Source organism: Peromyscus eremicus, chromosome 1 (assembly GCF_949786415.1).
Source record: "Peromyscus eremicus chromosome 1, PerEre_H2_v1, whole genome shotgun sequence".
Taxonomy (NCBI): domain Eukaryota; kingdom Metazoa; phylum Chordata; class Mammalia; order Rodentia; family Cricetidae; genus Peromyscus; species Peromyscus eremicus.
Window position 1 is genome coordinate 200,061,994 of NC_081416.1, and position 23,716 is coordinate 200,085,709.

Here is a 23,716-nt window from a genome sequence, read left to right on the forward strand (position 1 = left end):
AGGCACATGTGTGCAAGTGTGTGTATACACATGATTGTGTGCATGATCAGTTTGCAGATGCACTATGCTTGTGCTAAACAAAGTAAAGTAAGCAAAACAAAACAAAATAGGCAAAAGGAATCCTAAGACCACCCTATATCCATTACCTCCACGATTTCAGGTCCATTTCCAACCTCCCTAGTTCCCAGTCTCCCTCTCATCCTTTCCATGACAGCTTCCCTCACTATACTTCATTAATCCTGATCCTCAGTCAGACTGTTCCAGTTAGGGAGAGGCACAAACTGAAGAGGCCACAAAAAACAAACTCCACCCACCACAGCAAGAGCCTGCTAGGCTCCCTTCCTCAGCCGCGGAGTTAAACCCAAGGAGTATGCACCTCCAGAGGCTGATGTGCATTGAAGATGTCACAGAAGGCACCACATCCTCAATTTAGTCCCAGTTCCTTGATGCCGGCTGGAATAAGTCTCTTTGTGTACTGTGCCTATGTTGTATCTTGGGCACAACGGATTTTTCCAGCGGGAATTTAAAGAAAATGTCCTAGTGGCTGGAAGCTGCTGAACAAAGCGAAGAAAGCAGAAGAGTGGGTGAGAAATGAAGGAGACGTCATCAAAACGCTCCGGAAGCGTCCCATAACGAAGGGTAAGCAGGATGAGAGACACGAAATTGTGCCGGGATGAGAGTACAGAGGTTCGGGAACAGGAAGCTGAATCAGGAATACCTGTTGCAACAGAGTCCCAAGACAATTTTCAGGGAATTGACTCATAGTACACAAAGAAATCAAGGCTGAGTGTGAACGGGCCCGACACAGTCTCGAAAGCTAGGAATAGATGTCAAGATCGAGTGTGTGTGTTCTCCCCAGGGGAGCTAGGGCTGCTCAGGGGAACTAGAAGAGGTGGATCCAAGACCTTGGCGGGACTTAACCACTACCTGCCCAGATAACTGCTGACAGGACCTGCTCCCCTCTACCACCTGGCTTTTCACCCTTCATCATGTAAAAACCTTCTTAGGTGCAGTATCGCAAACCTAAGGCATTGGTATTTGAGCAAAAAAGAGATGTTCCAGGAAGGGAAGCAAGCACTGGAGCAGTATAAGAGGGAGAGAGGATACTGTAAAGATTAAGCCTCTGATCTGTTGATTTACACTCATGCCATGTCCTTTTATCAGAGATCAAGTGCCTTGGCATATCTCAACTTCAATATTATTTTGTACATAACTAGGAATAGCTATGTTTAAAATTGCTTAGAAAGATTAATGAGATTAAAATAAATGTATACACACACCTACCAGTGTATATATGTGTTGTTTTAAATCAACTACTTGACAAGCAGTGAGTGTACCAGAGCTATTACATGTGTACTGCTGCAGAAAGATTCCAACTCTGTTGCTAGGCATCTGGGGTAGGTAAAACAAAGTTATTCCTAGGGTCCCAGGCTCTGCACATTAATCTCAATAAACAAACTGGAGTCTCAATCTGCAATTCAACGGAGAACTCGATTCTGTATGTAAAACTGGTAACTACCTTGGTTTGTTTCCTTGGTCAAACATGTACTCAGGGAAGCACAGGAGAACAGAGGTGGGTTTTTGTTTCTTTGTTATTATTGTTGCTGTTAGGATAAGGTCTGCTATATAGTTCTGACTGAGCTGGAAACAGACTGTAAAGGAGGCTGGCCTCTCCTTCTGAAGTGATTGGATCAACTGTGTGCGCTACCACACTCAGCTCAGAGACTAAATGTATAGAGTGTAGTGTGAGCTACATTTTCTGGTCATTTGCCCTTTCCTACCACATTTACAACTGTACTCTGTCCCCCAATGCCACCGTGATGGTTTCCTCCAAACAAATAAGAAACAGAAGCATGGAGGTTTAGAGAGATTTTGGCATCATGCTGGTCATATTTAGAATTTGCAGAAAGACTGTTGTATTTTGTCTGTCAGGATACATTCCAGTTTTATAGATTCTAAACAGCAAAAAATATGTTTTAAATTTCTTGTAGTTAGCAAAATACAGTGTTTCAACCAACCACCCCCTAACCGTTAACATCACCTCAGTTTTAGTGTCTTCGTTCCTTAGTGAGCAACTAAGCTCACTGCCCCAGCATAATTATAACCTGTATTTTAAATCAGAACTACTCTAAATGTGATCCAATGAAGAGTTTTTCTGGACATGCAGAGTCTGGAGTAGGAACTAAAACCCCATGTTTTAATAAGATCCCAGAGATTCTTAAACACATTAAGCTTTGAGAGGTGCTCTTTTTAAACCTCATTCTGGGTATTTCTAGGACAAATCTGGCCAGAGGGAAGAGTAAGTTGTGGTGGTACATGTCTATAATCTAAGCAACTAGCACTTGGGAGCCTGAGACAGGGGTATTGGAGGTTTAAGGCCACTGTGCACTACAGAGCAAATTCTAAGCCAGCCTAGGATACAAAGTGAGACATTATCTTTAAATAAATATGCAAATAAGCAGCATTCAGTAGGACCAGGGACATGGATCCATGGTGAAGCATTTGCCTGGCATGCATTAAACCCCACTGAGTTTAATCCCCCAGCACTGCAGAATAAAACAGAAGTATCATCCAAGAAAGCTTTGCCTTTTCATACTAACCAAGTATTCCGTCTCTAAATAAGTGTAGTTATTGCCATAGTTAGAAAAGCCTTGGATATTATACTCATTCCTAACAGGAAGTAATCTTCTATTTTTGTCTTTCATCCCCCAGCTGTGATTTACCATGCCTTTTCTCATAAAGAAGCCAAAGAGCATGATGTACAGGTACAGTCTTTCAAAGGTAGGCTGGGAGGGTAGACTTGATAGCAAAGATAGCTCAGTGTCTTCCAAGATTGGTCCAGCTGTCCTTTCCCATGGATTCCTCCTCATCTTTATAGTCAGTATATTAGACCCCATCAAGGTCTTTTGCTGTCTTTATGTACGCAGCTCCTTTCTTAGGGTACCAGAGCTAGCTCTGAGGGACTTGGACTCCTTGATTTCACGTCATCTCTCACATTGTAGGGAATGACAGCCTGTACCTACCTGGAAACCTATGCTGATTTTGCTTCTGTGCCCTATTGAGTGCTCAGCGCACTTCATAAGTGGATGTTATAAATTCTATCTGGGTGCTTCAGCATGCTTTGTCAGTTGGGCAGAAGCTTCATCTGTGGTTCATAAAGAGAGTATATCCTGCCAGGCTGTGTAGCGCATGCCTTTAATTTCAGCACTTGGGAGGCAGATGCAGGTGGTTCCATGAGTTCAAGGAAAGCCAGGGCTACACAGAGAAACCCTGTCTTAAAAAACTAAGAGAGAGAGAGAGAGAGAGAGAGAGAGAGAGAGAGAGAGAGAGAGAGAGAGAAAGAGAGAGAGAATATTCTTGATATCAAGATTTTAAAAGGCCAGTAAACCTTTAATTTTATATCTCCATGAAAGAGAGACTATGTATGTATTAAAAATAACCAAATTGTCCTAATATCAATGATGTATTTTTTAGCCATCCTGACTTTGAACTACCTCAAAGATTGTGCGTTCTATCTTTTTACCCCCTGCTTTAGCAGAGAGAGGGTATCAGCCACTGTTGACATGTTGACCTAAATAAAGCTGGCAGTTAGCCTCAGACTTGTTTTTACTGTCTGGTTAGTGCAAAAAGAGCCCAGCAAATGGTCCAGCCAAGAGGTAGGTCCTCAGGAAAGAGCACTGCCCGGGTTGCAGCAGATGAAGGCCAAGTGAGATGCCTGCTGCCCAGTGAAGAATAGACTGTTGCTGCCCCAACTTGAGAGGTGGTGACACTAGAGTGTCTCAGGACTGGGTGCAACAATGAAGTGGTTTCACCTGCTCTTCCCTAGGGTATTACAGTCCTGTGGATGAGAGTGAGTAGTGCCTGAGATGCACTTCACGCTTTCTGCCTCAAGGAGGACTGGAGCAGACCTCTCCAACAGCAGCTACATGGAGGCCACAAGGCTGAAAAGCAAGGAAAGAAGATTGTGGTGCTCAGTATCAGATTTCCTCCTCCTTGACCTGCCTGGAACCACCAGGCAATTTCCCCTAGTTCTGGAATGGCTCATTTCCCTAACAACCCCAGCTCCCTTCCACTTCAAGCTAGTCTTGTGGTCATGACTTATTAAATAACCTGTATCATCCATTTCTCAAGCTTGCTTCCCTACAAGGATTAGAGAAGCCTTGCATTACAAAGGATTTTGAATGCTCAATAGAGTTACCTCAGAGAACAGGACAGGAAGTCAGTGTTTGACCTGGCTACAGTGTAGGACAGTGTCACAGTTAGCATGTGAGTGTTACTTTCATATCTTGGCAGTTGTGTATAGAAAACACTTGGAAGACAAGGGATTTGTAACCTAGATCAGCAAAAATGGTGGCTCTCAGGAACGGGGTATGAGGGCCCTGGAGTCAGAGAACAGAACAGTAAACCACACCACCATGTTTCCGAGCAGGAGCTGGGAAGCCAGTGGGCTGAGGCCTTTGTGAGGGCCTTCCTGAAGCAGAGCATCCCTCACTGGAGCCAGCAAGACTGTGAGAGCCATCTGCAACACAAGGCTGTGGTCTTGGAGTTCTTGTTTCAAGTTTGAGCCTGGTGTTCTTGACTCTCTGACCCTGGCTTTGTGTGAACAGGCACCAAGACAAATGGTAATAGTCCCAGGGAAAATCTTTTGGTACTCTCCCTTCACTTTCTGGACAATCCCACTACTTTACATGAGGACCTGCTTTGCAAGTCTGCTAAACTTATTCCTGATAATTCAGAATTAACTTTATTATTTGTACAACCACAATAGGCAATCCAAGAAAGGACTTGCCCACTTTATATTACCCACTCATACTGGGTTGCCTGGACCATTAGCAAAAGGAAATGAAGAAATTGATCAATTACTGGTAGGAAATGTATTGGAAGCCTCAGAATTTCACAAGAAACATCATGTTAACAGTCGGAGCTTAAAGAAATGTAGATGAATTTCTAAATGGTCTTATTAAATAAAACACAAAGCCAGATATAGGGGTGAAAGCCCGGGAGAGATCAGGGAAATAGGAAAAGTCACTGCTAACCTTACTCACCAACTTGACAGCTTCCAAATGCGAGTTACTTCCTGTCTACCCACACCTTGCTGTTCTGCCATCTGATTTGCTCTCTCCATTCAACTACATCATTTTCTCATCCTACCCAGCTCTGTCAACTTCCTCTCTGTCTGTACAGGCCTCCACAGTTATCTAGTTTTAGAATTTATGGCGTGTGCCACTACACCTGGCTCTGTTTCCAGTATGGCCTTGAACACACAAAGATCCTGCCTACCAAGTGATAGGATTAAAGGCATTGTCTGACTTCTTTGTTACTTAAAATGGCTTGCTATTTCATCTGATCTCCAGGGAAGCTTTATTTATTAAAGCACAAATAAAATATCACCATATTTCAGCACAAATAAAATATCACCTCAAAGAAAAAAATTTTCATTACTTGGCAACAAGCTAAGGAAATTAGAAAAAAAAACTGTCCTTCTTGTTCTTTGTATAAGCAAGTTCCTTTACCTGCAGGAACTAATCTTAAAGGTACATACACAAAGAAATGTAATTTGGCAAATTGATGTATTTCATTTAGCAGATTTTGGAAAATTAAAACACATTCATCATATCTTTGTTACATACTCTGGATTTTAATTGGCACCTGCATTAAGTTCTGAAAAGGCTGATTCTATAATTACACTTTTATTAGAAACAAAGGCTGTAATGGACATACCAATACAAAATAAAAATGATAACACCTCAGCATATATCTCCTGCAAAATGACACTTTTTTTTTACAGGTTACAACATAAAACACATTACAGAGATGCTATATAATCCTACCGTACAAGCAATTGTTGAAAGACCTAATAACACTCTAAAGGAGATGCTTGTCAAACAGAAGGATGATATGAGGACCCCTTGGGATAGACTGCACAATGCTTTACTTACCTTAAATTTTTTAATTGCTAATGAAACAGTAACAACAGCTACTGACAGACATTGGATGATACAAAAAAACTTCTGTGTACTGAAAGGTTGCCTTTACATCAGTATGGAAAATGGGAAAGGTGTTATGATGGGGTTGAGGTTATGCTTATGTTTCTGGAGGAGATTAGAAGTTGTGGATACCATCAAAATTAATAAAGCTTAGACATGAGCAAGAGAAGTCTCCTGGATGCTTCCTGTTACTGAGATGCATCTGGGAAGGAAAAAACACAGGAATGCCTTTGGAGCAGACAGCTAATCCTCCTACTTGGGGACAGCTTAAGAATTTATATGACAAAGGGAGGTAGTAATTCCTATGACTCAGAAACCTCTGAATTCTACAAATCTATTACTTTTCATGCTACCTATGGTAACTTTACAAGTAAAAGGGACTGATCATAGTTACTTGGACTTTACTCCTAATCCTCCAATTAATTTAGCAGTAAGGTGGGGAAATATGGATATTCCTGTGGTGGTTAATAAATCTTCTTGGCTATCTGGTCCTTATGATTACTGAGGCCCTACTTAGCCAATGCAGGAGGGTAAAGAGATTAAAAATTATACTGTGGGAGCATAAGGAATTCCTATTCATATGGGAAATGCAATTCAGTGTCTAAATATAACCTCTCAAGTATGACTATCCACAGTGCTACCTAAGATTATCATAGTAAGTTTTATATACTTCATGCATCTGGTTTTAAAGGACAGGCGATTAATGCTACTAGATCCATAAATCTGCCATTCTGTGAGATGAGGGTTACCAACAAGGAATCTGACTGGATACATTGGCAACAACGCAAGATTGAGAAACCTCAAGGAAAATATTCTCACTTAGAATTAAAATTGAAGTGGTATAGTTTGAGTGGAACTGTAGAAATTAGTTCTTATGTTAATGAACCTATCCAATGACATGGAATTGGAATGTCAAGTTGTCTCCTGCAATTTGACAATTCAATTTGTACTAACTTGTGAAAGTTATCAAGTGCCTCCCACTCTCTTTTTTTATAAATTTTTTCACTTAAAAATTTTTTTCTTTCATTTTACATACCAACCTGTTTCCCCTTCCTCCCCTTTTCCTACTTCTTCCCACCTTCCTGCCCCCATCCCACCCCATCTCCTCATAGAGAGTAAGGCCTCCCTTGGGTAATCAACACAGGCTAGCATACCAAGTTGGGGCTGGACCTAGCCCCTCCCCACTGCATAAGGGCTGAGTAAGATATCTCACCACAGGCAATATGCTCTAAAAGCCAGTTCATGTACCAGGATAAGTCCTGGTCCCATTGCCAGGGGACACACAAAGACATCAAGCCACACAACTTTCACCCCCATTCAGAGGGCTTAGTGTAGTCCAGTGTAGGCTCCCCGGTTGTCAGTCCAGAGTCCATGAGCTCCCACTAGCTTTGGTCAGCTATCTCTGAGATTTTTCCCATCATAATCCTGACACACACCCCCCTTGCTCCTATAATCCTTCCTCCCTCTAGTCAACTGAAATCCATGATCTTGGCCAATTGCTTGGCTATCGGTCTCTGCATCTGTCTCCATCAGTCACTGGATGTAGGTTCAGACATAGGTTCAATGATGACAGTTAGTGTAGACACCAATCTCAGTGCAGGGGAAAGCTAGTTCAAGCACCCTTTCCACCAATGCTACGAGTCTTAGCTGGGGACAATCTTGTGAGTTTCTGGGGTTTTCCATAGCTGCAGATTTCTCCCCATCCCCTTCATGGAACTTTCTGTGCTTTCATTGCTCTCCCTCCCTATCTCTCCCCAAACTCGGCCATCTCAAGTACTCATGTTCCCACCTTCCATCCCCTCCCTCTATTTCCCACTCCCAGTTTACCCAGGAGATCTTGACTCTTTCCATTCCTGGGGTAATCCACATGTGTCCCTCTTGGTGTCCTCCTCTTTACATAGCTTCTTTAGGGTTGTGGATTGTAGCCAGGTTATCCTTTGCTTTGCACCTAATATTCACTTATGAGTGAGATATTACTGTGTTGGTCTTTCTGGGTCTGGGTTACCTCACTCAGGATTATTTTTTCTTGTTCCATCCATTTGCCTACAAATTTCATGATGACTTTTTTTTTCTTTTGCCACTGCGTAATACTCCATTGTGTAAATGTACCATGTTTTCTTTATCCATTCTTCAGTTGAAAGGCATCTAGGTTGTTTCCGGGTTCTAGCTATTATAAATAATGCTGCTATGAACATAGTGGAACAAATGTCCTTGTGGTGTGGTTGAACATCTTTCTGGGTATATGCCCAGAAGTGGTATTGCTGGATCTTGAAGTAGGTTGATTCCCAATTTTCTGAGATACTGCCATACTGATTTCCAGAGTGGCTGTACAAGATTGCATTTCCACCAACACTGGAGGAGTGTTCCCCTTTCTCCACATCCTCTCCAACACAAGCTGTCATCATTGTTTTTTTATCTTAACCATTGTGACAGGTGTAAGATGGTATCTCAGAGTTGTTTTAATTTGCATTTCCCTGATGGGTAAGCATGTTGAACATTTCCTTAAATGTCTTTTGGCCATTTGAGATTCTTCTCTTGAGAATTCCCTGTTAGCTCTGTAGCCCATTTTTTTTTTTTGGATTGTTTGATATTTTGCTGTCTAGTTTCTTGAATTCTTTATATGTTTTGGAAATCAGCCCTCTGTCAGATGTGGGGTTGGTAAAGATCTTTTCCCATTCTGTATGCTGCTTTTTGTCTTATTGACAGTGTCCTTTACATTAAAGAAACTTCTCAGTTTGAGTAGGTTCCATTTATTAATATTTGCACTCAGTGTCTATGCTACTGGTGTTATATTTAGGAAGTGGTCTCCTGTGCCAATGCATTCAAGACTATTTCCTACTTTCTCTTCTATCAGGTTCAGTGTAACTGGATTTATTAATTCCCTTGGATTTGAGTTTTGTACATGGTAATAGATATGGATCTATTTGCATTCTTCTATATGTAGATACCTAGTTATGCCAGCAGCATTTGTTGAAGACACTTTCTTTTTTTTTTTTGCACTGTATAATTTTGGCTTCTTTGGCAAAATTGAGGTGTTCACAGGTGTGTGGATTAATGTCAGGGTCTTCAATTTGATTCCATTGATCAATGTGTCTGTTTTTATGCAAATATCAAGCTGTCTTTATTATTATAACTATATAGTAGAGCTTGAAGTCAGGGATGGTGATGCCTCTGGAAGTTCCTTTATTGTATAGGATTGTTTTGGCTATCCTGGGTTTTTTGCTTTTCCATGTGATGTTGAGTATTTTTGTTTTAAGGTCTGTGAAGAATTGCATTGGGATTTGATGGGGATTGCATTGAATCTATAGATTGCTTTTCATAAGATTGCCACTTTTATTATGTTGATCCTACATATGCCATAACATGGGGGATCTTTCCATTTTCTGATACCTTCTTCAGTTTCTTTCTTCGAAGACTTAAAGTTCTTGTCATACAGGTCTTTCATTTGTTTGCTTAGAGTTACCCAAAGATATTTTATGTTATTTGTGGCTATTGTAAAGGGTGATGTTTCTCTGATTTCTTTCTAAGCCCATCTATCATTTGTATATAGGAGGGCTACTGATTTTTTGGAGTTAATCTTATATCCTGCCACGTTACTGGTATTGAAGCTGTTTATCAGCTGCATACTATTATATCATCTGCAGATAGTGGAAGTTTGACTTCTTTTCCAATTTGTATCCCCTTGATCTCCTTTTGTTGTCTTATTGTTCTAGCTAGAACTTCAAGTGCTATATTGAATAGATATGGGAAGAGTGGACATCCTTGTCTTATTCTTGATTTTAGTGGAATTGCTTTGAATTTCTCACCATTTAGTTTGATGTTGGCTGTTGACTTGCTGTATATTGCCTTTATTATGTTTAGGTATGTTCGTTGTATTCCTGATCTCTCCAAGACCTTTATTATGAAGAGGTGTTGGATTTTGTCAAGGCTTTTTTTTTAGCATCTAATGAGATGATGATGTGGTTTTTTTTCCTTTCAGTTTGTTTATATGGTATATTACATTGACAGATTTTCATATGTTGAACCATCCCTGCATCTTGGGGATAAAGCCTACTTGATCATGATGGATGATTTTTTGATGTGTTCTTGAATTTGGTTTGCTAATATTTTATTGGGGATTTTTGCATCAATATTCATGAGGGAGATTGGTCTGTAATTCTCTTTCGTAGTAGTGTGGTTTGGGTATGAGGGTAACTGTAGCTTCGTAAAAAGAGTTTGGCAATATTCCTTCTGTTTCTATCATTTGGAACAGTTTTAGGAGTATTGATATCAGCTCTTTTTGAATTCTGGTAGAGTTCTGTGCTGAAACCATCTTGCCTTGGGCTTTTTTTGGTTGGGAGACTTTTGATGGCTGCTTCTATTTCCTTAGGGGTTATAGGTCTATTTAAATTGTTTATCTGATCTTGTTTTAATTTTGATATATGGTACCTGTCCAAAAAATTGTCCATTTCTTTTACATTTTCCAATTTTTGGAGTACAGGTTTTCAAAGTATAATCTAATGATTCTCTCAATTTCTTCAGCGTCTCTTATTATGTTCCCTTTTTCATTTCTAATTTTGTTAATTTGGATATTCTCTCCCTGCTTTTTGGTTAGTTTGGATAAGGGTTTGTCTATCTTGTTGATTTTCTCAACGAACTAACTTTTTGTTTAATTGATTCTTTATCTTATTCTCTTTGTTTCTATTTTATTGATTTCAGCCCTCAGTTTGATTATTTCTTGTCTTCTACTCCTCCTGGGTGAGTTTGCTTCTTTTTGTTCTAGAGCTTTCAGGTGTGCTGTTAAATCACTACTGTGAGATTTCTCCAGCTTCTTTATGTGGGCATTTGGTGTTATGAATTTTTCTCTTAGCACTGCTTTCATAGTGTCCCATAAGTTTGGGTATGTTGTGCATTCATTTTTATTGAATTTGTGGAAGTCTTTAATTTCTTTCTTTCTTTCTTCCTTGACCCATTGGTGATTCATTTGAGCATTGTTCAGTTTCCATGAGTTTGTAGCTTTCTGCATTTTGTATTGTTGTTGATTTCTAACTTTAAGCCATGGTGGTCTGATAAGATAGAGGGGGTTTCTCCAATTTTTTTGTATCTGTTGAAATTTGTTTTGTTACCAAGTATGTGGTCAATTTTGGAGAAGGTTCCATGGGGTGCTTAAAAGAATGTATATTCTTTTGTGTTTGGGTGAAATGTTCTATAGATGTCTGTTATGTTCATTTGAGTCATAACATCTATTAGTTTCCTTATTTCTCTGTTAAATTTCTGTATGGCTGACCTGTCCAGTGGTGAGAGTAGGGTATTGAAGTCTCCCACTATTAGGGTGTGGTGTTTGATGTGTGATTTGAGCTTTAGTGCTGTGGGATGTTCTGTATGCTGTGAATGTGTTGCTCTGATGGTTGATAAATAAAACACTGATTGACCAGTAGCCAGGCAGGAAGTATAGGCAGGATAAACAGACAAGGAGAATTGTGAGAAGTGGAAGGCTGAGTCAGGAAACACTGCTAGCCGCCAGAAGAAGAAGCAACATGTAAAGATACCAGTAAGTCATGAGCCATGTGGCAAGGTATAGATTAATAGAAATGGGTTAATTTAAGATATAAGAACTAGATAGCAAGAAACCTGTCATGGCCATACAGTTTATAAGTAATATAAGTCTATGTGTGTTTATTTGGGTCTGAGTGGCTCCAGGTCCAGGTGGGACTGGAGATAACTCCAGCTGCACTTTAGTAATGTTTCTTTTACAAATGTAGGTGCCCTTGTAATAGGCGCATAAATGTTCAAAATTGAGACTTCATCTTAATGAATTTTTCCTGTGATGAATATGAAATGCCCTTTTTCATCTGTTTTGTTTGATTTTCATTTGAAGTCTATTGTGTTAGATATTAGGATAACTACACCCACTTGTTCCTTAGGTCCATTTGATTGGATATTTTTTCCTAGCCTTTTTTTACTCTGAGGTAGTGTCTGTCTTTGAGGTTGAGGTATGTTTCTTGTATGCAGCGGGAAGATGGATCCTGTTTTTGTATCCATTCTGTTAGCCTTTGTCTTTTTACAGGTGAATTGAATCCATTAATATTAAGGCATATTAATGACCAGTGACTGTTAATTCCTGTTTTTTTGTTTGTTGTTTGTTTTGGTGGTGGTAGTGTGTGTGTTTCCCTTCTTTGGGATTTGCTGGTGTAACTTTATCTATTGCCAGTGTTTTGTTAGTTGCAGTAACTGCCCTGGGTTGGAGTTTTTCTTCTAGTACTTTCTGTGGGGCTGGATTTGTGGATATGTAATGTTTAAATCTTGTTTTATCACGGAATATCTTGTTTTCTCCATCTACAGTGATTGAAAGCTTTGCTGGGTATAATAGTCTGGGCTGGAATCTGTGCTCTCTTAGTATCTGCATCACACCTGTCCAGGACCTTCTGGCTTCCAGATTTTCCATTGAGAACTCAAGTGTAATTCTGATACGTCTGCCTGTATATGTTATTTGACTTTTTTTCCTTTGTTGCTCTTAATATTCTTTTTTTAATCTGTATGTGTAGTGTTTTGACTATTATGTGACAATGGGACTTTTTTTGTGTTCCAGTTTATTAGATTTTCTATATGCTTCTTGTACCTTCATAGGCATGTCTGTCTTTAGGTTGGGAAAGTTTTTTTTCTATAATTTTGTTGAATATATTTTCTGTACCTTTGAGCTGGAATTCTTCTCCTTCTTCTATCCCTATTATTCTTAAGTTTGGTCTTTTCATGGTGTCCAAGATTTCCTGGTTGTTTTGTGTTAAAAATTTGCTGGATTTCAACATTTTCTTTGACCAATGAATCTATTTCCTCTATAGTATCCTCAATCTGATATTCTCTCTTCCATTTCTTTTATTCTGTTGGTAATGCTTGCCTCTGTAGTTTCTGTTCATTTATTCAGATTTTTCCTTTTCCTGAATTCCCTAAGTTTGAGTTTCTTTATTGCTTCTATTTCAGTTTTCAAGTCTTGAACTGTTTCCTTCACTTGTTTGGTTGTTATTTCTTGGGTCTATTGATTTTAAGAGATTTATTGATTTTCTCCAACTTTTTGTTTGTCTTTTCCTCCATTTCTTTAAGGGAATTTTTCATTTCCTCTTTTAGGGCCTCTATCGTCTTTATAAAGTTGGTTTTAAGGTCATTTTCTTCTGGAACATCTGCTTTGGGATGTTCAGGTTTGGCTGTTGTAGGATTACTAGGTTCTGATGGTACTGCATTGCTCTTTATGTTGTTTAATGTGTTCTTACACTGCAGTCTACCCATTTCTTCCTTTAATATAAACAGATGGAGCTCCAGATCAGTCTTCTTCCAATTGGTACAGGGGGACCCTCTGGGTCCTGTGGTTGCTCTTCTTCCCAATTGGTCCAGGATAAAGCATATGGCTCTGGTGGTCACTGGTGCCTAACAGGATGGTTGGCCAGAGGTGGGGGTAGGAGGAGGCTGATGCCCAGTCTCTGGAGCTGCACTGGTGCGGGGAGTGGCACTGAATGTGCCCTCAGGGCCTAAGGGGGCTGAGCAGTCTGGAGACTGGGGCCTCACCTGTTCCCAATTGGTGCAGGGTGGGCGTACAGGCCTGGTCACCTCCCATCCTCTTAAAGTATGGGAAGAAAAGTTACACATTAAGGATGGTAAGTATGCTTTGTCTTTTAGACTGATTGAAAGCCATCCTTTTATGGCTTGTGTACCATTACCTTACTAGCTACTAAATGGGCCTGTACAATTGTGCCGTAATAACTATTGCATCACTTGTGAATGCTGTACCCTTCATACCTGTGTTAATTCTAGTATGTCTTTAAACTTACTATTTCAAAGTTTATATATTCTTAGAGCAAGGACAACAATCTGGATACCAGTGAAGTTGTCGATGCCATGTCAAGGCACACACATTTGATGAACCTGGTACAGAAGCTAGCTGAAAGAATATTAAGAGGAATACATCAAATGGTTGGATTGATTTTTGCAGTTATTATGAGAATTATTGCATTGACTGCTACTGGTGCAACAGCCAGAGTGGTGCTTCATAAAGAAATTCCAACTACTGGGTTTGTTAGAAACTGGCATAAGCATTCTACAGAACTTTGGACTGAACAAAATAAAATAGATAATGAGATAGTTAATGAATTAGCTGATTTGAGACAAGCTGGTATATTGTTGAGAGATCAGTTAGAACTATCAAAGGAGCAAATAAAGTTAAAATGTGATTGGAATGTTATTGTATTACTCCTTTAAAGTTTAATGAAAGCAAGTATGGTTGGGAAAAGATTAAGATGCATTTGATGGGTCACCCTAACTCTTCTCAAATGATTTATGATTTACAGCAAGAAAGTAAGAATTTTTTTAAAGTTACCTGATATGACAAGAATGGATGTTATGGAAAGCCTTGCAGATACTATAACCTCATTCAACCCTGTACATCACTTTAATAGATTTCTTGTTTGAGCAAGTGTTACTCTTTTGCTAGCAACAGTAACCTTATTGGCTTTAAGATGTGTTTTGATTTACTTATATAAGATTGTAAAACAGAAAGATAGAGAAAAGGCTGTATTTGCTGTGAAGCTACATAACCTCCAAAATAATTAATTGTTGCATGTAAAAAGGGGCATATGTTGGGAGAATTTCTGCAGAACTGCAGCTGGTTTGATTCCTGAGTGTTAGCGCCTAGCTTTGATCTGCCTTTTGTGATTGCTACCTCCTGTCTCCATTATCTCCTGTTTGAAGTCTTATCTGAGAGTTTGCTAGGAGTTCAAAGCCTATGAAAACTTGGTTTAGGGACAACCCAGAAAACTGTGGTATTCCTTTACTGAGAATTTGCATTTGGCATTGTCCCATTGAGGGGCTTAGATAAGAGGTATATGGAATTGACTTGCTAAAGTTGTGAATTGCATAACAATAAAAGGGTCCTTTGCTTATCTACAGTGTTTCAGTCCAGAGAGATGGACCCCCCTCTGAAGGTGATAAAGTCTAAAGTCATTCTTAGAGTGCTCTGTGCCTTCTTTCTTTGATCCCCCATGAACACACATCCAATATCCCACAGTTTCTCTTGGGCAAAGGACATTGAGTGAACAGCACCTGGATTGTTATGGCTGATGTTATATCTCCACCTTCAGATCCTATTCCTAGTCTGAGCCAGGGGCTCCACCATCACATCTACAACTGGCCAGCATGAAGAGAATCAAAGCAAAGGGCTCCCTCTTCCCTTCTCAAAAGCAGAAATTTAGCCTTGAGAAGGTTCTGCCAGGGAAGAAATTGAGGTTCAAGGAGGGGAATGCACTCAGCTTTGGCCACATTGTCATTGGGGATCCTAGGGCTTACACGAAGTCTCAAGTGCTCCCTCATGCTCATTCTCAGCCCTGAGCCCAGCTGTCTTCCTGAACACTGGAAATCCCAAGCTCATGTTTCTGACTTTGTACCTATTTCTGCCTTTATGACAGATACAGTCTCTTCCTCCCTCTGCATGAACTCTGGAAGCAGTACATCTGTGATCTATGCAGTGAGCTCAAGCCAGACACATGAGTTTTGTTTCTGAAGCCTGCCATGGGATTAGACCCTCAAGTCTTGAGAGCACTAGAGATGCAGCCTGAGAAACCATCTGGCTGTGGGTGTTTGTGATCCTGTTTGCTTTGTTACCAACACGTCTTTGAGGGCTCTTTTCACCACCTACGCAGCTGCAGATGATTCAGGCCAAGCATGTAAAGGCAAATCTTCATGGTGCTATTATCTCAGGTGATTTCTATGAGAGCATATGTTCATCTGGGGACTGTTACTCAGTGGCAGTATTCTGCTTGTCATCTGTCACTTGGTATCCCTGAGGTATCTCTAAGTTACAAACAGTGAAGATCTAAGATGGTTGTGACCTGAGCCATCCTGGAACCTTGTTAAACACACTAAGTGCTCTCTGCATGTCATTGGCTCATACTGTTGGAACCTAGCCTCTATCTGAGACTCTTGGGGGCAGATTCTCTCTCATCATGGGTTCCAGGGTGCCATCACCAGTGCAGATCTTTCCTGTTATTGCCAGACTCATTTACCTCATTGCACCCAACAGCTACCTGGACATCCAGGAGGTACCTCAAATTACCTATCTAACACAGAACTCTTGGTCTCCATTTACGTCAGCTCTCTCTGACCTGAATTCCTCATCTCTGAAAATGACACATCTCTGTATACAATTTGTGCAGCCTAGAAACCTAGAATCACACACATCACCTCTTTCCTAATCCTCCACCTCAAGTCAATTAACACCTTGTTTTTGAATCTAACTTACCTCCAGCTCCCTCAAGTTGGTATAGAAGCTTTCCCTCCCCCTCCCGCAGCTCACATACTGTTTTTTTCCACATACACACCAGATTAAATTCCCAAAATGAAGGCTGTTATCAGACATCAGACTACCAACTGCCATTTGCCTCTTCTTTAGCAGCTTCCCCATCCAGTCAGAGTAAAAATTTTCAGTGTCCGTGGCTGGCCTCTGTGTGACTTGCACATCAGGTGCCTTTGCTTAGGTCCTTCTCTTAATAAGGGTACTCTGCAGGTTTGCATATTGATTCCTGCTGTAACTTAGGTCACCTTTCTGATGTCACTTCCTGAGAGTCTACCACTCCTAAAGTTTTCCCCTCTACTCAAATTATTCTGTTACTATTTTCCTTACAGCCATTATCAGTATCAAGAAATAGAATTGCCCAGGTGTTGTTATGCACTGTCCTTCATGAGAACTTCAGCTCCACAGGAGCAGGATATAGGTCATATCATTCAGTGTCCTACCTCAGCACCCACTTAGCACACTAGGCACATAGTTTGCTCCAAATGTTTACTACATGGAAGTGGGCAGGGGCCTGTCTGTGAGGAGCCTCACCCTTTAGTGCTGGGCAGCTCTATAAAAGAACTACAATCCAGGAACAGTTCAAGAGGCCCAAAAATGAATGATGGGTGTCCTACCAATGGCAATTGCTCCACCAAGGCAACAAGACTGGGCTTTGTTGGTTCTGTATATGACCTGTTGGCTCCAGAACCCTGGCTAAAGCCCAAAGGACACTTAAGAACAGCCCGGAGATTGCAAAGCCCAGGACAAGGAGTTGGGGTGCCTTGGCTCTTGCTGGCTTGATCATTGCCAGGCTACAAAGGCACTATCCTCTGGAGACTCTCTTCCTCAGCTGTGAAGGACCCGGCTACCAGTCCCTAAGGCCAGGCTGTGACTGCCAGAATTACCCAGGCCTTACCCTCAATTTTTTTCTCCTTTGCAGTCATAAAATCCAAGTGACCCTCTTATTGGGGGGGGGGGTCACAGGAATCCTTCTGCAGGAGACAAGGCATGTCTTCAAGACCATCACCAAAGAAGACAACCTCAAAGGGACCAGTCAATTCCCAGTTAGCCACAGACCTTCTTTATGCAGAAACAAAGCGGTATTATATGGCCTTATGAAATGATTATTTCTATATAAATCATTCAGGATTATAATCTGGTTGTATGCAAAGATTAGAACTACAGGGAATTAAGAATGGTAATAGATGAAAATGTCACTGCCCTAGAAAAAATCTGTTAGCTAATAGTTCTTAGTTCCCAATACACTTGAGCCCCAGGACAGATAGGACTCACGATTGAGTCCTGTCATTGGTACTTGTGAAGGGGGGCTATGGGGCCTGGGGCAGTTGCCATGACAAGCTTAATAAAAACCAGCTAAAAAGTAAGCCTGAGTTTACTGGCAGGCATCACCTGGATCCAGGAAAAGCTATAAGCTGACCCCACCTAGAGAGGGTTAGCAACTAAGGGGAAATACCTCAAAACAACCTCAATACTATAAGAAGGGAGGCAAGATAAAATAAATGCCCATGTGTCTGAAGCCAGCATGAGATACATCGTGAGCTTCTGAAAAACAGGGGCTACAGAGACTTGCCTGTCTCAGGAAAACAAAAAACAAGAAGGAGAGAAAACATCCAGAGGTAGACAAGTCTGGGCAGCAAATAGCAAAAAGTTTGAAAGAGGTAACATGTGCAGCAAGGCTCACCATCAGCCCCTCAAGTACTTGCTTCAACCAGCAGCATCCAATTACAAGCATCTTCACGATGAACAGAAGACCACTGCTTCTGCAAGTTCACCATGATACTGCCCACCACTTTAAGGATACAGGGCCATGTTGGCCCAAGAATCAAACCCTACCAAAAAGGGATGACAAGCAGAGAAGGGAGATATGAGTCCTGCCTGGGGAAACACAGACTAAGGAAGGCCTCTAGGAGAAGACACCAAAAGAAAAGATTCTTGGAGTTCATCACCCAAGGTGAACGCATCACATTCAGCCCTGTGTTTCAACACAGTCACAAAGGAGCCCTTTATCTCTTCCTTGGGTCATGGACAGATGCTGACAGCTCATAAAAAAGATCAACTGAAATGGTTTCTCATCCAAGTTTCCTCCACCTAGGTGTTCCTCTCCTTCCTGTCCAAGGCTACTGACTCTATATACAGTGAATGCTGATAGGACACTTTCAGCTGGAAGATGACACCTCATAGGATCACTAGATACAGCTTATTATAAGTAGCAATGCCAATACCCTGGACAGACCTCATGGGAAGGGGTACTTTCATACCAGGATTGCCTCCATTCACTAGTCCACACCTCAGCTTCCATGACTACTGTTGGTCTCCTGGCATCCTCTCCAACCAATTCCAACTTTTAGCTCAGAATCCAACCTTCCCATTGGCTGCTGCCCCATTTATGACATCATTTCCCCTCCAACCCCACCACCACCTGGTACTTCTTGGGATTTCCATGGTGATGCCTGTAAACAAATTTGGATCATCACAGGTCACCTGTGCCCAGTGACCAGTAAGTGCTGTCTGATACCGGACACACTTGCCACTCAGGTCAGCTGATCAGACAAGAATAACCAATTCTCTTGCTCCATTGTACTGTGGATTGCTGATACTCTCTCTCCAACCATGGCAGGTAAGGAAAAAAACTTTAACACACTTCTTTTGATCACTTCTCCCTTATTTTTAACTATGCTTTTAAATCTTTGTTTAATGGGGATTCTATTGATGTTGATATCTCCAGTTGATTGTTATATTTAGATTTTTTTCTTAGCTGTGGTTAGAAAATATGGAAATAAAAGAAGACAAATGGAAGAGATGACTCTGGAGGTAGTTTGAAACTGAATGTTTCAGATAACCACAGATTTTAAATAAAAAGATACAAGACATCATATCCCAAGCCATTTTTAGACACCACACTGTTGAGATCAGTCTAGGTAAAGGTTCCCTGTCAAATATAGGAAACCATATCCTCTTCTGATCCCTGGCTCTTAAAATCTGTCCAGCCCATCTTACACAGCATTTCTTACATCTTATGAGCACTGGTTGTGTTGGATCTTATCAGCTGAGGCTGGGTACTCCATAGTGAGTAGTTCTCTGGACAAGAAGTGACACACCAATGTGTAGGGAAATTCTCACAATAATTTCCAACTAAACAGTAACAAGAAATTAACAGTTACTGAGGAAGTATTCACTTAAGAATCAATTTAACCAGTTATTAAATTAAGAAACAATCTTATTCAGAGATGAACCCTGTACTACATTAGTAATCCCAAGATGTCACACAAAACACAGGCAAGCCTCAACTTGATATGCTAGATTTTGCTGACTCCCCAAGGGAGGCTTTATTTAACCTCTCTGAAGTCAGCAGAGCCCGGCACACTGAGCCTAGGCAGGTCCAAGCCCCTCCTCACTGCACCAAGGTTGTTTAAACTCTCTGAAGTGTGGATGGGGGTGGGGGAGTAAGTAGCAGGAAGAGGGTATGGAGGTTAACTGTGGTTGGTATGTAAAATGAAATTAAAATAAAAAAGAAAGCTCAGAGTAGAGATAAGCTTGGTGGACATGGCAAGTACCTATGATCCAGCACTCTGGATGCAGAGTCAGGCCTACCTGTGTGATTTCAAGGCCAGACTGATCTAGATAGAATCTATATCTTCCTTGAGTAGGGATAAGTAGAGTAAGATATGCACAAAACAGAACAAAGGCACAGGCATGAGAAGCTGTCTAAGGTTCTCCTACTTTAAACACTTCTGTTCTGGGACACAGGTGTGAGGCAGTGCCACAGCAGGTACAAGAACAAGACAATGCAGGGCAAAGAAGGGTGTTGTCTAGGTCAGAGCAAGCATCATGCTTCTTCTCTCTGGCTATTATTTTAAAGAGTGATGTTTCTCTTATTTCTTTCTCAGCCCATTTATCATTTGTATATAGGAAGGCTACTGATATTTTTTGAGTTAATCTTGTATCCTGCCACATTACTGAAGGAGTTTATCAGCTGTAGGAGTTCCCTGTTAGAATTTTTGGGGTCACTTATGTATACTATCATACCATCTGCAAATAGTGAAAGTTTGACTTTTTTCTTCCAATTTGTATCCCCTTGATCTCCTTTTGTTGTCTTATTGCTCTAGCTAGAACTTCAAGTACTATGTTGAATAATTATGGAGAGATTGGCAGCCTTGTCTTGTTCCTGATTTTAGTGAATTCTTTGAGTTTCTCTCAATTTAATTTGATGTTGGCTGTTGTCTTCCTGGCATCTGTTTCTTTTGGATGAATTTGCTTCTTTTTGTTCTAGAGCTTTCAGATGTACTGTTAACTACTCACTAGTGTGAGATTTTTCCAACTTCTTTATGTGGGCATTTAGTGCTATGAATTTTCCTCTTAGTACTGATTTCATAGTGTCCCATAAGTTTGGGTATGTTGTATATTCACTTTCGTAGAATCCTAGGAAGTCTTTAATTTCTTTCTTTCTTTCTTTCTTTCTTTCTTTCTTTCTTTCTTTCTTTCTTTCTTTCTTTCTTTCTTTCTTTCTTTCTTTCTTTCTTTCTTTCTTCCTTGACCCATTGGTGATTCAATTGGACATTATTCAGTTTCCATGAGATTGTAGGCTTTTTGTAATTTTTGTTGTTGTTGAAATCTAACTTTAGGCCATGGTGGTCAATTAAGACACAGGAGGTTATTTCATGTTTTTGTATCTGTTGAGATTTGCTTTGTGACCAAGAATGTGCTTGGTTTGGAGAAGGTTCCATGGGGTACTGAGAAGAAGGTATATTCTTCTGTGTTAGGGTGGAATATTCTATAGATATCTATTAAGTCCATTTGAGCCATAATGTCTGTTAGTTCCCTTATTTCTCTGTTAAGTTTCTGTCTGGCAGACTTGTCCATTGGTGAGAGTGGGGTGTTGAAGTCTCCCACTACTAGTGTATGGGGTTTGATATGTGATTTAAGCTTTAGTAATGTTTCTTTCACAAATATAGGTGCCCTTTTATTTGGGGCATAAATATGCAGAATTGAGATTTCATCTTGTCGGATTTTCCCTGGGATAAATATGAAATGTCCTTCCCAATCTCTTTCGATTGATTTTAGTTTGAAGTCTATTTTATTAGATATTAGGATAGCTACACCAGCTTGCTTCTTAAATCCATTTGACTGGAAAGTCTTCCCAGCCTTTTATTCTGAGGTAGTGTTTGTCTTTGAAGTTGAGGTGTGTTTCTTGTATGCAGCAAATGGATGGATCTTGGTTTTGTATCCATTCTGTTAGCCTGTGTCTTTTTATAGGTGAATTGAGACCATTGATATTAATGGATATTAATGACGAGTTATTGCTAATTTTTGTTATTTTTGGAGATAGTGTTGTATATTTCCCTTCTTTAGTATTTGTTGGAGTGGAACTATCTATTGCCTGTGTTTTCATGGGTGTATCTAACTTCCTTAGGTTGGATTTTTCCTTCTAGTGCTTTCTATAGGGCTGGATTGGTGGAAAGATATTGTTTAAATCTGGTTTTATCATGGAATATTTTGTTTACTCTGTCTATGTTGATTGAGAGTTTTGCTGGGTATAATAGTCTGGGTTGGCATCCATGGTCTCTTAGTTTCTGCATAATGTGTGTCCAGGACCTTCTGGCTTTTAGGGTCTTTATTGAGATGTCAGGTGTTATTCTTATAGGTCTGCTTTTATATGTTACTTGGCCTTTTTCCTTTGCAGCTCTTAATATTTTTCTTTATTCTGTATGTTTAGTGGTTTGATTATTATGTGGTGAGGGGAAATTTTTTTGGATCCAGTTTATTTGGTGTTCTGTAATCTTTATAGGCATTTCCTTCTTTAAGTTGGGAAAGTTTTCTTCTATGATTTTGTTGAATATAATTTCTGTGCCTTTGAGTTGGTGTTCTTCTCCTTCTTCTATCCCTATTATTTGTAGGTTTGGTCTTTTCATGATGTCCCAAATTTCCTGGACATTTTGGGTGATGACTTTGTTGGCTTTAGTGTTTTCTTTGACTGATTATTCTATTTCCTCTATCTTCAACGCCAGAGATCTGCTCTTCCATCTCTTGCATTCTGTTGGTTGTGCTTGCATCTGTAGTTCCTGTTCATTTACTCATATGTTCCACTTCCACCATTGTCTCAGTTTGTGTCTTCTCTATTGTCTCAATTTCAGTTTTTATATCTTGAACTGTTTCCCTCATTTGTTTAATTGCTTTCTCTTGGCTTTCAAGGGATTTACTGATTTCTTCCCATTTTTTGTTTGACTTTTCCTCAAATTCTTTAAGGGAATTTTTCATTTTCTCTTTAAAGATCCTGATCATCTTCTTAAGGTCATTTTAAGGTCAATTCCTTCTCTTTCTTCTGTGTTCAGATGTACAGGTCTTGCTGAAGTAGGTTCTGATGGTGCCATATTGGTTTTTATGTTGTTGACTGTATTTTTGCACTGGCATCTACCCATCTCTTTCTCCACTTGGTGAAAGTGGTGTCTGTGTTTGAGGGAGCCTCTCTTGGTACAGTGGGAGTTCTTGGTCTAATTGGGGCCGGTGGACTCTTTGTCTCAAGGAGCAGCTCTTAGTCCAATTGGTGCTTGTGGGCTCTATGTCAGGGAGTAGCTCTTAGCCCAATCTGGCACCAGCAGGTTCTGTCTCAGGGAACACTTGCAGTCTCGGAGGGTGGGTGGGATTTGAGGGAGGTGGGGCTTGTGGGTTACAGGGCCTGATGGGGAATGGTGGTAGTCTGACCTGCCTGCAGGAGGTCTGTCTGCCCACTGAACTGTAACTGGGACTGCAATGGGTGGTGGTGTGGGGGTGTAGGGTTGTGCCCCCAGGGCCCAAAGCCTAGGGGCTGGGGTGTTCAGGTATGAGGATAAAGACTAACTTTTTAGTCCAATTGGGTGCTGGCAGGCTCTGTCTCAGGGAACAGTTGCAGTCTCAGAGGGTGGGTGGGATTTCTCATTAATTCTTTTTAGCATTTTGGATCTAATTTTGGGGCCAGGGCATATTCTTTCACTGGATTTGAATTGAGGGACAAAGTGTGTTTCTTTTGCTCTGGTATCAGGGTCAGGGTATGCTTCTTAGGTTCTATGTTGAGGGCTAAAGTGTTTCTTTCACTGGCATGTGTCCCAGGGCCAGGGTGTGTTTCTCTCACTAGCTCTGATTTCCAGGTTAGAATGGGTTTCTTTATTTGGTCCCATTTCCTTACATGGCTCCCCACAGGAAACTACAAAGCTGCCATCTCATCATTTTTTTCCCATTGTCCTCTTGCTTCCTACAGAAAATTTCCAAACTGCGCCTGCCTTTCTTTGGGACAGAATGTGCTCTGCAGCCCCCTGTGCCTGTGCTGAGGAATGCCACGCCCTTAGCAGGAAGTGTGTGCAACTTCTCCAGGGTCTCCACCCCAGCTCTGAGTTCAGCATGGCTCCTGCCATCAGACTCCAGCACTTGTTGCCATCAGCTC

General features: G+C 40.7%; 1 long non-coding RNA gene across 1 annotated transcript; it reads left to right on the top strand.

Moving 5' to 3' along the window:
* The first annotated feature begins 649 nt into the window (after nucleotides 1–649).
* LOC131895081 (uncharacterized) lies at nucleotides 650–5,427 on the top strand. Its single transcript, XR_009375093.1, has 3 exons — nucleotides 650–1,573; nucleotides 2,713–2,765; nucleotides 3,827–5,427. It is a non-coding gene; the product is annotated as an uncharacterized LOC131895081 (long non-coding RNA).
* The last annotated feature ends 18,289 nt before the right edge of the window (nucleotides 5,428–23,716 follow it).